The sequence below is a fragment of the Linepithema humile genome, chromosome 2, assembly GCF_040581485.1.
Source record: "Linepithema humile isolate Giens D197 chromosome 2, Lhum_UNIL_v1.0, whole genome shotgun sequence".
In the NCBI taxonomy this organism is placed as follows: Eukaryota; Metazoa; Arthropoda; class Insecta; order Hymenoptera; family Formicidae; genus Linepithema; species Linepithema humile.
The window spans coordinates 2,252,459-2,267,179 of NC_090129.1; the positions used below are offsets into that span (position 1 = coordinate 2,252,459).

The 14,721-nt window shown below is 45.5% G+C and overlaps 1 protein-coding gene across 6 annotated transcripts in view; it reads right to left on the reverse strand.

Moving 5' to 3' along the window:
• The window catches only part of LOC105677561 (platelet binding protein GspB), a 176,133-nt gene that overhangs the window by 70,089 nt on the left and 91,323 nt on the right, over positions 1 to 14,721 (reverse strand). For all 6 annotated transcript variants that reach the window (XR_010888727.1, XM_067350365.1, XM_067350362.1 and 3 more), the window contains one exon: positions 12,609 to 12,695. The gene's annotated coding sequence lies outside the window, so the exon portion shown is untranslated. The remainder of the gene's footprint in view (positions 1 to 12,608; positions 12,696 to 14,721) is intronic.

Here is a 14,721-nt window from a genome sequence, read left to right on the forward strand (position 1 = left end):
CAAGCCTACGCGATTTCAGAACTCCGTGAGAACGACGCTCCGCGGAGTCGTAGGATTTGCCGTACGCAACAAGTGACACCCAATCAACAGCCTATAATTACACTGGTTGACAAAAAAGTTTTAATTCTGTTATCCTCTCGTCGATGCAAAATGCGTCATCCGTTTTTATGTGGCGTGCTTCGGAACGTGAGTGCCTATGTGAGAAAAAAATGAGATACGAACGGGTTGACGTCTGTGCTTACGTTACGAAATGTTATATAAGAACATCGATGCTCTTTTCTGTTCCAACACCTACTGACCTCATGCCTATTGCACACGTATCTGATGTCCCGCTATATTCTCGTGCTAATGCGTTTCGACGATACGTGAGTTCTCACGCAGGCACGCACGCATTTCTACCTCGCGAGAGAACCTCATTCTTTCCGAAGCGCAGCGAAGGAAGTAATATTAGTGTCCGGAATACTGCGATCGAACAGTTCAAACTTCGAACTGAAACTTTCAAGTCTAAAGATCCAAATAATTCCAACTTAAATCAAAGCAAATTTTTAAATCAGAAAAGCAAAGTTAGATGATATTTTATAAGAAGGGAAAAAACAAAAATTGCTTTTTCTTATTTGCGAATTTTTCTCTCCAGATTGTTCAAATGTTTGAAAAAAAAGATCGAGCATCTGAATTGCTCAGACTTCATTCGTTTCCACTTCGAATAATTCTGTCACGCAATTTGTTCGCAATTTGTTCGTATCTATGTCTCCGAATCCTAATTGAGATAGCCGTATGTGAGAAGTACGCGTATCTGAATCGTAATTAATGCAGTTAGGATACGCTGTGAATGTCGCGCGCTTAATCGTTCCGGGACCGTCGAAGAACGGCCGGACTCGATTAGATATATTATCGTGAAAATGCCGGGCGCGCAATCGCCCAGGGATTAATTTCATTGGTGCGCTACCGATAGTGAACTCTATTCTCGAGTCAAGGTCAATTTGCCTCCCATTCTGTGGTCCCGTTTAGAGTTTTACGTTCCGTTTTTCGTTAATTGCGTGACGCGCGGGACGTCATTAAATCCGGGAATGCAAACACGTCGAGTTTAAATCGTTTTTACAAATTGATTTTTACAAGCAAATTGATATTTACCATTTCTTTGTTTTCTTATTGACAATATATAATTTCTAGCAATCAATTGTAAAATATTTTTCAAGTACAGAAAAGAGCTTTATATTTTGAAGTGATAAATTAATATGTAAAAACATAAATTCAAGGAGAAAAGAGATGTGTATAAAAATTCAGAGATATAAAAAAATTTAACGATTGATTGACACTCTGCATGCAGACAGATTTATCGCAATGTATTTACATTTTGTTGCATTACATGCGCTATCAAACACATTTGATAAAGTATCTAATATCGCGATAGTAGAGCGCTTTTAATCAAAGGCGCGCGCACATATCGCGCTTATCTCGAAATCTTGATGCACACTAAAAATTTCTATGATGCTAGAGTTAAATCCATCATCAAGGCAGAGCGTCACGCGATACGTCAATAACAATAATTATTAACGATTACGTGTGTGCGAGGTGGCACGCGACGCCGGAAAATCGGCGCGTGTTAATTCTACACGAATTGGCGCTTCCAGAAGCCTCCGAGTGACTTGTCATCGAAATTTTTCCGCCGACATCGAACATCTGAATTCCATTTTTATTTGAAAAATTCAACCTTTTACGCTCTCTTGATTAAAAAATATATTTAAATTACCGCGAACCTCTTCTTTAAATATAATCCCACATATGAATTGCAAAAAAATCACATGGTAAATCGAGCCGAATGAAAAATGAAGTGGTTCTCGAACCGCGAGTGATTCGTGATGAACGAAGAAATCCGCGCGATTCATGCGCGTCGGCGGATAAAACTATATTAACGCGCGCACGGCCACCTGCAGCCTGCAAGGCTAATAATCGACCATGTCGGAAGAGATTATCGTAAATTCCATCATTTGCCCGAGTCGTCGAGTGCTCTCGTTCCCTCTTTCTCCCACTTCGCTGGCTTCGATTCGCCACCGATATCGAGTTCCGGGGGATTTACTCGCGCGGGAATGGACTCCGGAATTTCCGTGTAATGTAAAACGCGTATCCCCGGCTCGTACGAATTCCACGTTTCTCTCACTATACTTCCCTCCCCCGCGCAGCCGGTTTTCCAGGCCCGAGCTCTCGCGCGGCTGCGTTTCCCTTTGTTTTCCCATTCTCCTTCCGCATTTCGCGTTTCTCCTTTTCCGTTCCGCCGCGCCGGCCGCATTCACGGCGCGTCACGACGGCTCCGTTTTCCCGCGGATAAAAGCGCGACGGCGAGAACGAGAACCGTCGACGTCGCCGCCGCCGCGTGAATTTACACGACCGCGATTTACGGACCTTTTGTGGCCGCCGAGGATCGAACACGCTCCACTCGCGAACACTCTCGTGCCTCTTAAACATTTAGGGGAAAAAAGTAGCTCGCGGCGCTGCCCGGTTTCGCGATATCGCGGAGCGAACTCTCTCAAAGTTTCCAGTCTGGAAAGAAAGTTGTGTAACTTGCCGGGATCAACAATATCGAAATTCTCAACGTACTTACTTATTGTATACTCATTAAAGTAATTTAGCTAATTACACAGAATGTTTAACGTTAACGAAGTTCAACCGAGATGCACGTAAGATCTACGCAATACCGTAAAATGAGCGACATCCGGTCGAATAAGGAGTGTGGCGGCTTCGTTATTCCGTTGCGGTTGGTTTTGCGGTTCGCTACTGTAGTTGGAAGTCGCGAGTCGAGAGCTCGGCGTGCAGCGCCGGCTCGCTCTGCAAATCGGCATTATTTTGAGAGCTGGCTGGCGGCCAGCAGCTCCGCATTCTCTCAGATTGGTATTTTAATAAGCTCATCCCGTACCGTGGCGCGTTTTCATCTCGCGGCGCAAGAACGAAAGTATCGTAATTCTCGTTCGATCGCGAACGAAAAAAAGCACCCGAGACAATTCTCGAACAATTTTTCACGCACAAATCGATTCGCGGTAATTTGCAAAATTTAACTTCGATTTTCATGATAGTATCGTGCGGATAAAAAGCTTGCCGACTCTTTATCTCAATTACATTGATAATAAATTCGTAAGATTTTATTTCCGAAATAATCGAGAATCACGCAGCAATCTAGCATATCGTCGTGTCGAAATAAAATGTGCGTACGATTGGGCTCCGTTGAGAGCGTACTCGGCACTTTTTTCCCAAAGTCACACGAAAGTCAGAAGTTGAACATTTCGCGGCGACTCCGCCGGCAATAAGATCGGAACGTTTACGATTCATATATCTTCATATTCGCCTTTCAGTGCACGGCCTCGCCTCGCCGGGGCTTCATTCCGCAATCGTTCATAACAGTCAAACGTGTAATTCATCTGCGAGAAAGATATTACAGCTACCGCAGAGAATAAGGATATCCCCGGGATCTAATATAACTCTGCGGTATAATAACATCCGCAGAGAGTTTAATTTCGATGGAGAATGGAAACATTTCCTGCGGATCATCCCGGCGCAGGAACCTCGCCTCGCGCTCGCGCGAGCCGCCGAAAACTTCGATATTGCCGGGCAAGAGCCATAAAGTGCCTTTCAATAACCACGTTCTCGAGATAACCGCGTGTGCTCGACTGGCTTTCTGTCTCTCTCTCTCTCTCTCTTTCCCTCTCGATTTGTTCTGCATAGAGGCGGCCGGGAATCTCCGCGCGCTGCGTATTGGCCGATCGATATCGACGCTTCTTCTTCCGATCTCCGAGGCCACTCACGGCAGCGATATTCCTCCTCGCGTCTCGAGCGCTTTCTAAGCCGTCGTATCCGCCCTTTCCGACCTTTCTGGCGCCTCGGCGAGGGGAAAAGCCGGGAGAAAGGTTCGAATCTTCTCGCACGCTTTTCCCATCGCCCCAACGACGGAGATTAATATTATTCCTGCTGCGTGCTCGGGCTCATCTCGCACGCGCGTATCTATATCGCATCCCGTCAGGATTTTGCCGCTCGGGCGTCCCTAAAATGACAAGGAGCGCGCTCGGGCTCGTCGCGATTCAGACCGGGAATTTTCTCCCTACTCGAAGTTGATCTCTGCGCATTCCGAAGGGAACACTTGAAAACTTGCCGGGGACTCGCGTTTCGCGAATCAGCTCGTGAATCCGCCGCGCGTATGCGGAAAGTTTCTATCGGCCGGCGATTGACGATCGCTTTCGAATCGGAGACTCCGATTTCTGTCGGTCGACTGTTAAATTGGGAAATGAGAATGCCGCCTCTCGTGCCCGAATCGATCGACGACGTAAATTTGGACTCATTCAAGCGGTACGATTAACCGAATACAATCGCGGGCGAAACTTCCGCGTTACGGTAAAACGTCCGCATTGGAAAATCGGCGTCCGGCGTCTACTACTCGCGGTAAAAGCCCGATCGAGTTCGCGTAGAAAAGTTTCGGCCCAACCACTGTCATGGATAATAGCAGCCTCGGGGCGTAACGCCCACGTCGAAATTTCCGTCGCTCGCCGCAGCTAATAACGTGTGAAATGAGCGCTCCATTACCCGGAGCGCATTTTCTCGATGAGCGTTTATTAATATTGGAAAATCCGTATCTCGACGACTGGAGCAGCCGGGTAAATTACGAAACCGCCCGTTACAACATAACGACCCGATACACCGGTGCACGCTCGCCTCTGGATGCGGCGAGCTATCGTATTTCGCGTTCCACTTTCTTCCGAGTCGCTGAATAAAGCCAAACGCAACACCGTCGACGGTAACGTCATGGCGGCGCCGTAGTTCCGCAGCGAGATACTTTTATTGAATTGAAAAATATCGGAAGATCTTGTGTACTCCCATTCGTTGCGATAAACTGCAAACACACTCACGTGGAATAATTTGAGTGAAAATAAGAAACGACTTACGTCGCATTAAACGGTCGTATTGATCGACAACACCGCGCGTTTTAATTTATACATTCGTAGGTACAAAAAATATAAACGACAGCGAAAAAAAAGCTGTTTAGTTTCTGAAGATTGCTAATGACATTGCGATATATCAAAAAAATGATTCTTTTACATTTATTTCTCTACACGCGCGATTTTTTCCATCTCAAAATAATAATGTAATTTTAAGCAAAGTAACTCGTGTGTTTTGTTTTCTTTCGATATCAATCGGAAGCAGCAGTAAATGAAGCCAGCTTAAAACGATCACGAGCTCCATTATTTCCGCGTATTTTCGCGTAGATGGATAGCCTGAAGGTAACTGATTTAATTACAGCGCACCCCAGCAATTACTGAAAAAATAATACCGCGCCATAAAACAACCAACGCTGCACTTTCGTTCGCCCATGTAAAATAGAAGGAACGAGAGAAGGGGGGAAAAGAAGGGGCCGGAGAACGGGGGCGAAACGGAGAATACAGTGCGGCGCAACGAGGGAGGCTGAAAATTATTATCCCGTTATAATACCCTTGATTACGGTTCGATTAGCGAAACCATTTATTCGCTATTCATAAAACTCGCATTTGCGCGAAGCGTGGCAATCGAGCAATCGAGAGGGGCGGGCGAGAAGGGCGAGCAAGGCAAGAGAAAACAGGTAAAGGACAGGATCGAATTGACGTGGCGACCGTAATGGAATTGCCTGAGCAATGCCGGCGCGATTTTCCGCGCGATTCCACTCCGTGATTCTCTCCGTCCCGTAATACTCGCGCGCCCGCATACGTGTGTGTGTGTGTGTGTGTGTGCGCGTGCGTGTCAGATATTCGTTATCGGTTATTATTCACACTTAAAAACACGAGGTACAAATCGGACAACACGCGGTTCGATATCGGCGATATTCCACGCGAATTTAACTCGATCGACGTTAAAACACAGCGCGCATTAGTTGCACGGAGTTGCATCTCGATATTCCCGGCTGTTAACTCCCGCCGCGCGAGCCTCGACGTATTTTCAGTCGCGATGTTAAATTTGCTAAAAAGTAAAGTTCTTACGTCAGCCCACTGTCAAGGGTGGATTTGTCGATGTACATATGACGACAGTTTTAGCTGCTCGCAAACACGTTCGTTCGCGAGCTTCAGGCGAAATTGACTTTTACGATGTCGTAAAGACCGAAATTGTGCAAAAGAAGCAAGAGCATAATGGATAAGTAAGTCCAAGACATCTACTGGTGAATTACAAGCAAATCGTGCTTTCGAGAATATCCCTATTTCGCTTTTACTCGACGTCGTTCCGAGGAGAGCGCGCGCAGTATCGCTCCATAATAATAAAAGACCGTGGAGAACGCGGAGAACGTAATTTCGATTGCGCGAAACTTTTCACTTCGCGCGGCGGACGAGAGGGGCCGAGAAAGTTTCGCGGCCTGCGTCAACGACTTCGATGTCTGTTTGGGGCAAAAAAAAAACGCGCTCCCAAGCTAATGCGATCTAAGCCTAAATTCAGACCGAATTAATCCGCCGTACATCCAGCTACATTATCTCACGCGCTGGAAATCACAATTAGATTAAACTCCGTAACGAGTTCCGGAGAAGACTACACGGAGCGATGCTCGCATCTTTCTGTCGATTAATTTGTGATAAAATAAAAGTTGAAAATAATGTAAGCTCGAGAAAGTTTATCCATCTATTTGTGATATTCTGCACGGATGCAACGCAATTTCAAATACAGTTAACAAATTTCAGAGAGAAAAAGATGCGGTGATAAAAAACAACTGTCGAAAATGTTGCATCTACAAAATATAATAATGGTATACAATTTGCAATTACATATATATTTATAATAAAAAATATATATCCAATTTTTCTGAAAATTCTTTCATGAAATACCGATAATGTATTATTCGCAATTAATATGTATTTTCAATAATAAAATATATCGATTCAGTTGCATTTTTCAGGAATATCGGATTCCTTTTCTCTCGTGCAATTTTGATATATTTAATTAAATATACACATTCCATTGTGAAAGAAGCGCAACACATTCGCGCGGATCCGCAGTCGTAAATTCGCGCGTCGTTCGAAATTGTAGTTTCCGCAATGCGGAAGTGCGTTATTCTGGGATCCAGCCGACCTCGTTACACGGATCCGTCCGTTCTGTCGCGTCGCGTCACGTTCTTAACCGCAGGATCAGCTATACGCCGGTCGTGGTCGTCAATGCGGATGACAAACCGTCCGTCAGGCCGCATGTACTACCGGAACCGGTCGGCCGGTATCCGGCCCGATGATCTATGCTCGAGTCGCTTCTTGCCTCCGGTCCATCGACCGGAATAACCACGCGCTGTATTTCCTCCCTCGACACCGCGCATCGCGATTAATTAGCTCCGCGCAGCTGATAGCCGGCTCTCTCTCGATATGATTTACGGTCGTTTTATCGCGCTGACACTTTTACACCGATCGCTCCGTTTCATCGCCGCGTTTCATCTCTCGTATGTCCACCCGCGCTTCCAGCAATTAGAATAATTTATGCAATTTCGTCGCGTTTCAAACTGTTGCGATTTTAACAGCGTTATTTCACGTATATTTTTCGATTTCGCTCGGCGCTCCGAACTCGCGCGCCCTCTGATTCAGGGTCAATGACGCGTAAGAGCGATTTATCAGCGACGTACAAGCCGGAGAGCGCATCGAAACGGCAATCATGCACTCTCAGGCAATCATCGAGCACGCTCGAGTCGTCGTATCTGATCCTATCTAACTGCCCGCCGCCGGTCCGGTTTTCAGCGCACGAGCCTCGTGTATCCTCGTTCTCGGCGACCTGATGCCACTTGTAGGTCAGTGGGTCAGATCGCCGGTGCACGCTCGTGTCTCGGCAAGGTGAAGATATCGATCGCGCGCGAGCGCTGACCCAGTAAAGATGTAACGTTGCGCGGCGACGGCACGCAGGTGCGCCGAGGAAGAGCCGATTGCGGCTTATTACAGAGCGCGCGACGTTGTAACGACAATCGTAAATCATCGCCGAATCGTTCGTTCGGCGACATCACGCTTCCCTCCGCAAATCGAGTGATCGATACGAATCGCGCTTCCCACCTTGCCACCTCAGCAATAAATAAGGTATGTCCTCATTTTATAAACTCCTATGTAGAACAATGTAGAAAACACCCGTAATATTAATTTAACCGGAACGTAATATTTATAATTTAACATAATGCAGATTTAAAAGCAGCTAAAAATCTAGAAGCATTCCATCTGATAATAAAGTAATAATAAACTTTCATCATTTGATGCGATCTTTAAATAAATTGCTTGCATCTGCGAGAGAGCCGAAAAGTCCGGACACAAAAAATGTGGGAATTTTTACATTAAAAGCCTAAAAGAGAAATGTTTTATACGCGTGTGTACAAGAGAAAATATGAAAAATAAATATTTTTTCCGAAATACGCTGAATAATTTGAGTTTGAAACAAAAACAAGAGAACCGATTCTATATTTTCGTTCAGTCAGAGAAATTCCATTAAGCTTCGGATTTCTGTATGCAATCCTACTATCGAACTCAATTTCATGGCTTTTCAGGGATTGACACGCGCTTCGATATAAATGTCTATGTGGGTTACTGGGCCACTGGGTTCGCGCCACGCCGTGTGGAAAGAGTGGTGACGCATGATCAAGAAGATACACACACAAATACACCCATTACCGAACGCGTTTCTGGAGCAAGGTTGCAAGCGTACTCGGAAGCTCGCACCAAATTGCCGCGGATCAATGCGGGCCGCTTTCGTGGAGTGAAATCTCAATTACGCTCTCGCATTATACGGGATGATTGGCAATTTTACTTCAGCAGAATTTTAATTCCAAGTTTAATTACCTGAAGATATCTAAAAGAAAAAAAGAAAAAAAAATGATGAAATCAGTTCGTGTCAATATTCCTTCGCAAGACTTCTTCATTGGAACAGCTCTGCTTTTAAAGTTTCTCATCTGCAAATCATCCGTATTTTCCTCACGAGTACCGGATGGAGTCTCGCGATAAAAGAAGCATTACCGCATTAGCGTCCTTGTGCATCCTCGCTTCGGCGAAATAATGGGGGAGAAAGGCGAGCCCGACGTGGTTCCGGGTACGGAATCGAGTGCGAAGTAACGGACGTTAATGAGAGAAGGTTATAGCCGAGGGAGCGGAAGGTGCTGTAAGTGGCAAACTGTTGCGGACCTGTCACGGACGGAAGGCGGGACGAAGATTGGTCGGCGAGTCGGAGAGAAACGACCGAGCGGCGGGCGTGTGCGCGATAACGAGATATAGTATATTGCACGGACCTGAAATTCGCGATGCGAGGCAATTTTCAAAGTGCCTTTCCCAGCTGGCTTTTTTATCGCGACTTCGCGAAGTCGAGCATTTACAACGTGACGAGGAACGATCACGTTCCGATAAGTGTTTCAACCCGTCCGCTGCAGAGCATCTAAATTATACAGCTCGCAAAACTTTCGAGAGATTCATTAAAACTGAGTAATCAGTTTTTGTTTTAATTACATAATTGCACGCTCTGAAATCTCAAAAATCGCGACACATCGCGTTCGTCGATCATCGCTCAGCGGAAGTCTCGAGCTTTTAAAAACTCACCGAGACGTGAAGGTTTCGTCGGCGAGAACTGTTATGAATCAGTCGCGGATCACCGAAAGGACGAAGATCGAATCATCGCTTCGCGCACGGCAACGACCGGCGTTACATTCAAAACGAGTTACTCTCCGGCCGTTCGACTTGAGAGCGACGGCAGCCGCCGATCCGCAGAAAGGAACGAAGGAAGGGAGAAACTGTGGGAACCGGGAAGGATAAGCGAGAAGGTTTACGCGCTTCTCGGAAAATGCGCCGCCTCTTAATCTCTATCCATTCTACCGAGAACTCGTCGCGCAGTCGATCACGAACGTTCCACCCATCTTAACGCATTAAATGATCATTGTGATGATGTTCAGCGCGACGATACTGATTTATTACTGCGTGACGTATGTACGAATCGCATTTAAGAAGTAACATGCATAATAAATAAAGAGAACAAATTGATCTCTTCCGCGCGGCAAATATAATTAGAATTGACGTCATAGAAAGCTCTGACGTGCCTCGCTATGACGTAATCAATAGAGTCGTCACATTTTCCTTTGTAGAAAGAGATAATTAATCAAATTTTTATACAGGAAATCTAAAAATAATGATGTACCTTTCGAAAGATTGATAAAGATTGTTTTACGCTAATAAATTTTCGCAAAAAGATTAAACGAAATAACAAATATATTTCTCAGAAATTGAATTCAACCGTAACATATCTGCCGTGCCATCTTTAATTAAATTATCGCGGAATTAATGAAAAGCTATGCGCATTAAACGTGTTGAACTTACGACAGTAGTTCTAGCTTCCTTACAAGTGATTCGCGATGAAGATACACGAACTTACTTAGAGGCGATATATATGCTCGATAGAGATTAGAGAAGCGTAATCGCGCGGCGATAAATGCCCGTATAAATACACCGTATCACCGGTGCTGCTTCTCGGTAGCACGCGCCGCACACTGCATGCATCGAGATAATTCAATGTAACGTATCGTAAAGCGACGCCGCCCCCGGGTGAAATTCGCGCCAAGTGCGAATGATGGAAGGAACGGCGGAGTGTAAGACGACACGCGGGATCCGCTCGCATAAATGTATCCGATACATAAATTCGCTGCCGGCAAGTCGTCGCAAATTTCCAAATTTGCTTAACGCCGCAAAAACGACTCGATAGAATAAGACAAAAATATTCTACGTGATATAAAAATATATTTGTATATACGCTGGATAAAATTACTCGTTGGAAAAAAGGTTCATCATTCAATCAACATCTTTTACTTTCACACACGACGCGAGGAAAAAGAGCGAATGGTCCTTTCGTGAAAGAAAATCGCGACGCGATGCGTACGCAATCGCGAAATTCGCGCACGATCGTTTACACAGCGTCGGCCTCGCGCCGCGTCGCCGCGAAAAATGCCGGACTGATTTATAAGGTTTTCAGTTTACAAGCGACGCTTCCATTTCCGCGTTCAGGGACCCACCGACCGAATCGCGGTGCAACGAAAGCCAGGGAAAAGGCTTCGCTCGCCTGCTCTGCCGTTCAATTTCCGCGCGACGTTTCAATTTCTGCCGGCCGACGGCAGAGCCCTTTTCGTTGTATTCAATTCCGCGGTCCCTCTTCGCCGCTCTCCTACCCGCGATACATATCGCCGATGCCAGATTCCACTATTTTCGATCGAGGTGATGGATTAACCCTTCCTATCCAAAACTATCATGCCGTCTGCGATTGCTGTATACACTCCCGTCGGAAGCTTAGACTTCCGGTAGCGATGAAGAAAAGTGATTTATGACGGAGCCATATCTCTCTGTCTCTCTATCTCTGGCTCCGGAGAAATGCTTACACAAATGGGCGTTTTGAGGTATTGAACTTCCTGAACATCGAATTTCCAAGCAGCGACTCGGCGAAATTCTCTGCGGTAAAAACAATTCGCAATGCCGACATTAAACGACAAACGCGATATTTTTGCTTGCGATGGATCTTTATAAAAATGTATGTTTCCTCATCTTCCAGTAAAATAATACAAAATATATAATAATAAAAATCGATGCATCGAAACTCAATACACTGAGAACAGAAAAGCGCAAGAGAAGCCGCGCAAATCATGATTACCGGTATTGCCTTCTTACGACTGGCGCACAAACGCGGATGCGCCAGGCGATGGCGCAATTGCACGCACGACCCGCTGCGAAAAGCGAGAAAAAAAAAAGAAGCACGGTGGAACGGAGAGGAGAAGCTTTAAAGCACCGTTACATCGTAACTCGTCGCAGCGATGATAACGTGACGCTCGAGTTAACAAAGGCCGCTCTCCGTTTTGCCACCGTGTTGCTTCTGCTCGTTTATAATGTCGTCCGGATGCAAGGCATAGAAGGCCTTGAACGCGCGATATTCCGCGATTTCTCAAACTGTATTCAGCCAGCATCGCGCATCAAACGATCGACTTTTTAACTCCGGGCACCGTTATTTTCACTCTGCCGTTAATAGCGGCGAATTTACCACGCTCGTAAAATCGAAATTTTTACGCGCAATTCCGTTCAGCGTTGTTTCAACCGCTGCTGTTAAGATGCTGCGCGAAGCAAGCCCTACGCAGCCATGGGAATCCGATCGGATTCGCCGCGACCTCGTGGCAACCGTACAGGCAATTACGCGCGCGCACCGGCAATGATAATGCCCGACTGTAACCATGCGGGTAACTATATCGCGTGGAGGGAACATATATAAGGGAACCCCGCATACGCTCGTATAATGTTTATGTCATACGAGGCGAGCCCTCGAGCGAGAACGACGTCACGGTGCGCGCTGCGAAGATACAGCCAAGGTCTGATTTACGATCGCGATCATAATTATAACTGTAGAAAACGGCTGTCATTGCGAGCGAAAGAACCACGCTCGCGACGGCGCCTGATTGGGGACTTATTAATCGTCGCTCGACGATCGAAATCTACGGGCCGATCAATTGCGAGCGCGCGATCTCGGCGAATGAGATTAATCGCCGGCGTGAATGTGCAAAATAAAACGCTGAGAATCGGCGTGAACGTCGGAGGATGAGTTTTAGGGGAATGTATTCTGAATAAATAACATGCAACACTTACTCGCTCATCGCAGTGCCATATGTCGAACGGTCGTTATGCAGGCTGTACCATAACATGTGCGGCCCACTTCAGGGATGAATTCAAAACCTGACAACAAAGAAGAAAGTTTGTTAAAAAATATGTTCCTGCAACTTTTTTTAATTAAAAAAAGCTTTGAATGTATCCTTGCAGCTTATTTCAGACAGAGAAAGCTTCGGAAAATTTTAATTAAAATCAAGATTTCTGTTTCCGCAACGCTTTGCGTTTCCCGACATTCGAATGCATTGTCTCGTCTCGCGGTGAACCAAAAGTTAGCGATGCAATGTGAATCGAATACGTGTCGTGCGTGCACGCGCACGCAATTTCGAATGTATCTCAAGCGAGCGCCGAGGTGCATGCGAACGTTAAAATAATTGCCGCAACTGCTGAACTTGGTTGATGGATTAAGCGGCAATTTGTAATGCCAGGTGATCCATCAAAACTTCCCGAAAGGTTAATCCCGGTTTAAAGGCACGCGAAAGATCGCGTTCTCACGTAGGTCGCACTTGAATTAATGATAATCAAGTTGCTAATAATTATATTAGACTCACACCACTTTTCTTTCAATACGCAGAAGCCGTAAATAATGTATTTTGTCATCATTACGAGCGATACGTAGACATTATTGCCAGATAATTTCGACCCGATTCTCGAGCTATTAAGAAACAATAATAATAATTTGATGTTATTTAAGCAACAATTATAAATGATCGAGAACAATTCCTTTCGTCGATTTCGGCCGCGTGTATGGAGATCGTCGTCCGTCGACTCGCGAACGAGCGATCCCGTTTCGTGTCGTGCTTTCGAAATTTCATGACACGGACGCGAACGAGCAACGGCTGTTTCGATAAGCAACAATGGCGCGGCGGGGCATCCACCGTAATCAACGTTGGAATATTCATGAAGCGAGGATGCGCCGGCGAGAGACGTGGAAAAAATTCAACGCGAAGAGTTGCGACTGCACTTCGCGCGAACGTGCGCTGAATCCGACAACTTTAACGAATACATTTAGCAGCGACAATCCGCGAATGCATTTTCTCTTTCATACCGTAGTTTTTTCCCGTCCGATATCTAGAAATCCGCCGGCGACGACGGATATGACAGGATGAACACGCCTTTTAGCTTAACGCATTAACGATGCATGTCAAATTAAAACAATCTGAAAAGAGATATTTCTTTATTTCGCATTTCGGAATAAATATCTTCCTTCGCAATTTAAATTATTTTCACAATAAACTACAGACTTTTAATAACCATAATAATGTCGAGAAGAAAAAATATATATGCACACAAAATTTATATGCAAATTTATATAAAATATTTTACTATTTGATTTTATGAATTTAATTTTCATAACTTACTTTCATAATGGGAATTAGAATTAACGCTACTAATTAATTTCTCAACGTCAAGTTCAAACCGGAAAGCTGCTGTTACGTTCGACAAGGCGATGAAAGTGGAGAATCATCGTAATCTTCTTTTTTCCACGTGAAAAGGGTTTAAAGAGCGAAATGGTAATTTTCACGACGTCGCTGTTTCGCGGTCACGCTTTGCCTTCTTATTTTCGAATTCGCTTATGCACCACTGATGGCGATGCTACCAGCCGGCAGCATTCAGCAGCAACAGCATCCGGGAAGGAGCGAATCGCTCGCTCGCTCGCTCCCTCTCGCTCACTCGCTCTCCGTCTTCGTTCCCAGCGAATTCATTATAATCAAGACAGTCTCGCTGCGCGTACGGTCCGTATATAATCGGCTCATTATCCTCAAGGCAGTCTACCTTGCAGACGATCTTCATTATAATGAATCGTAATGCGTATCCCGCAGCCTGAACAAAGGACCAAGTCTGAAACGCTTCTTGCTGTCGCGATGGATATTCACGTCTGCGAGGGTGGAAAGCGACGTGCACTCGAAAAGTAGCTGTTTCGCGCACGCGACACAGCGCGCAATTGTGTGTGGCATAATTTAATCAATTAGTCGTACATGTAATTATAATGTTATTACGGTCAGAGACAGCTACGAGTTTCAAAATAGCCGGCGAGGTACTCGGCTAATTGTGGAGTGTTCTTTTGGTACTTATGAGCGATATTTGCATCTTT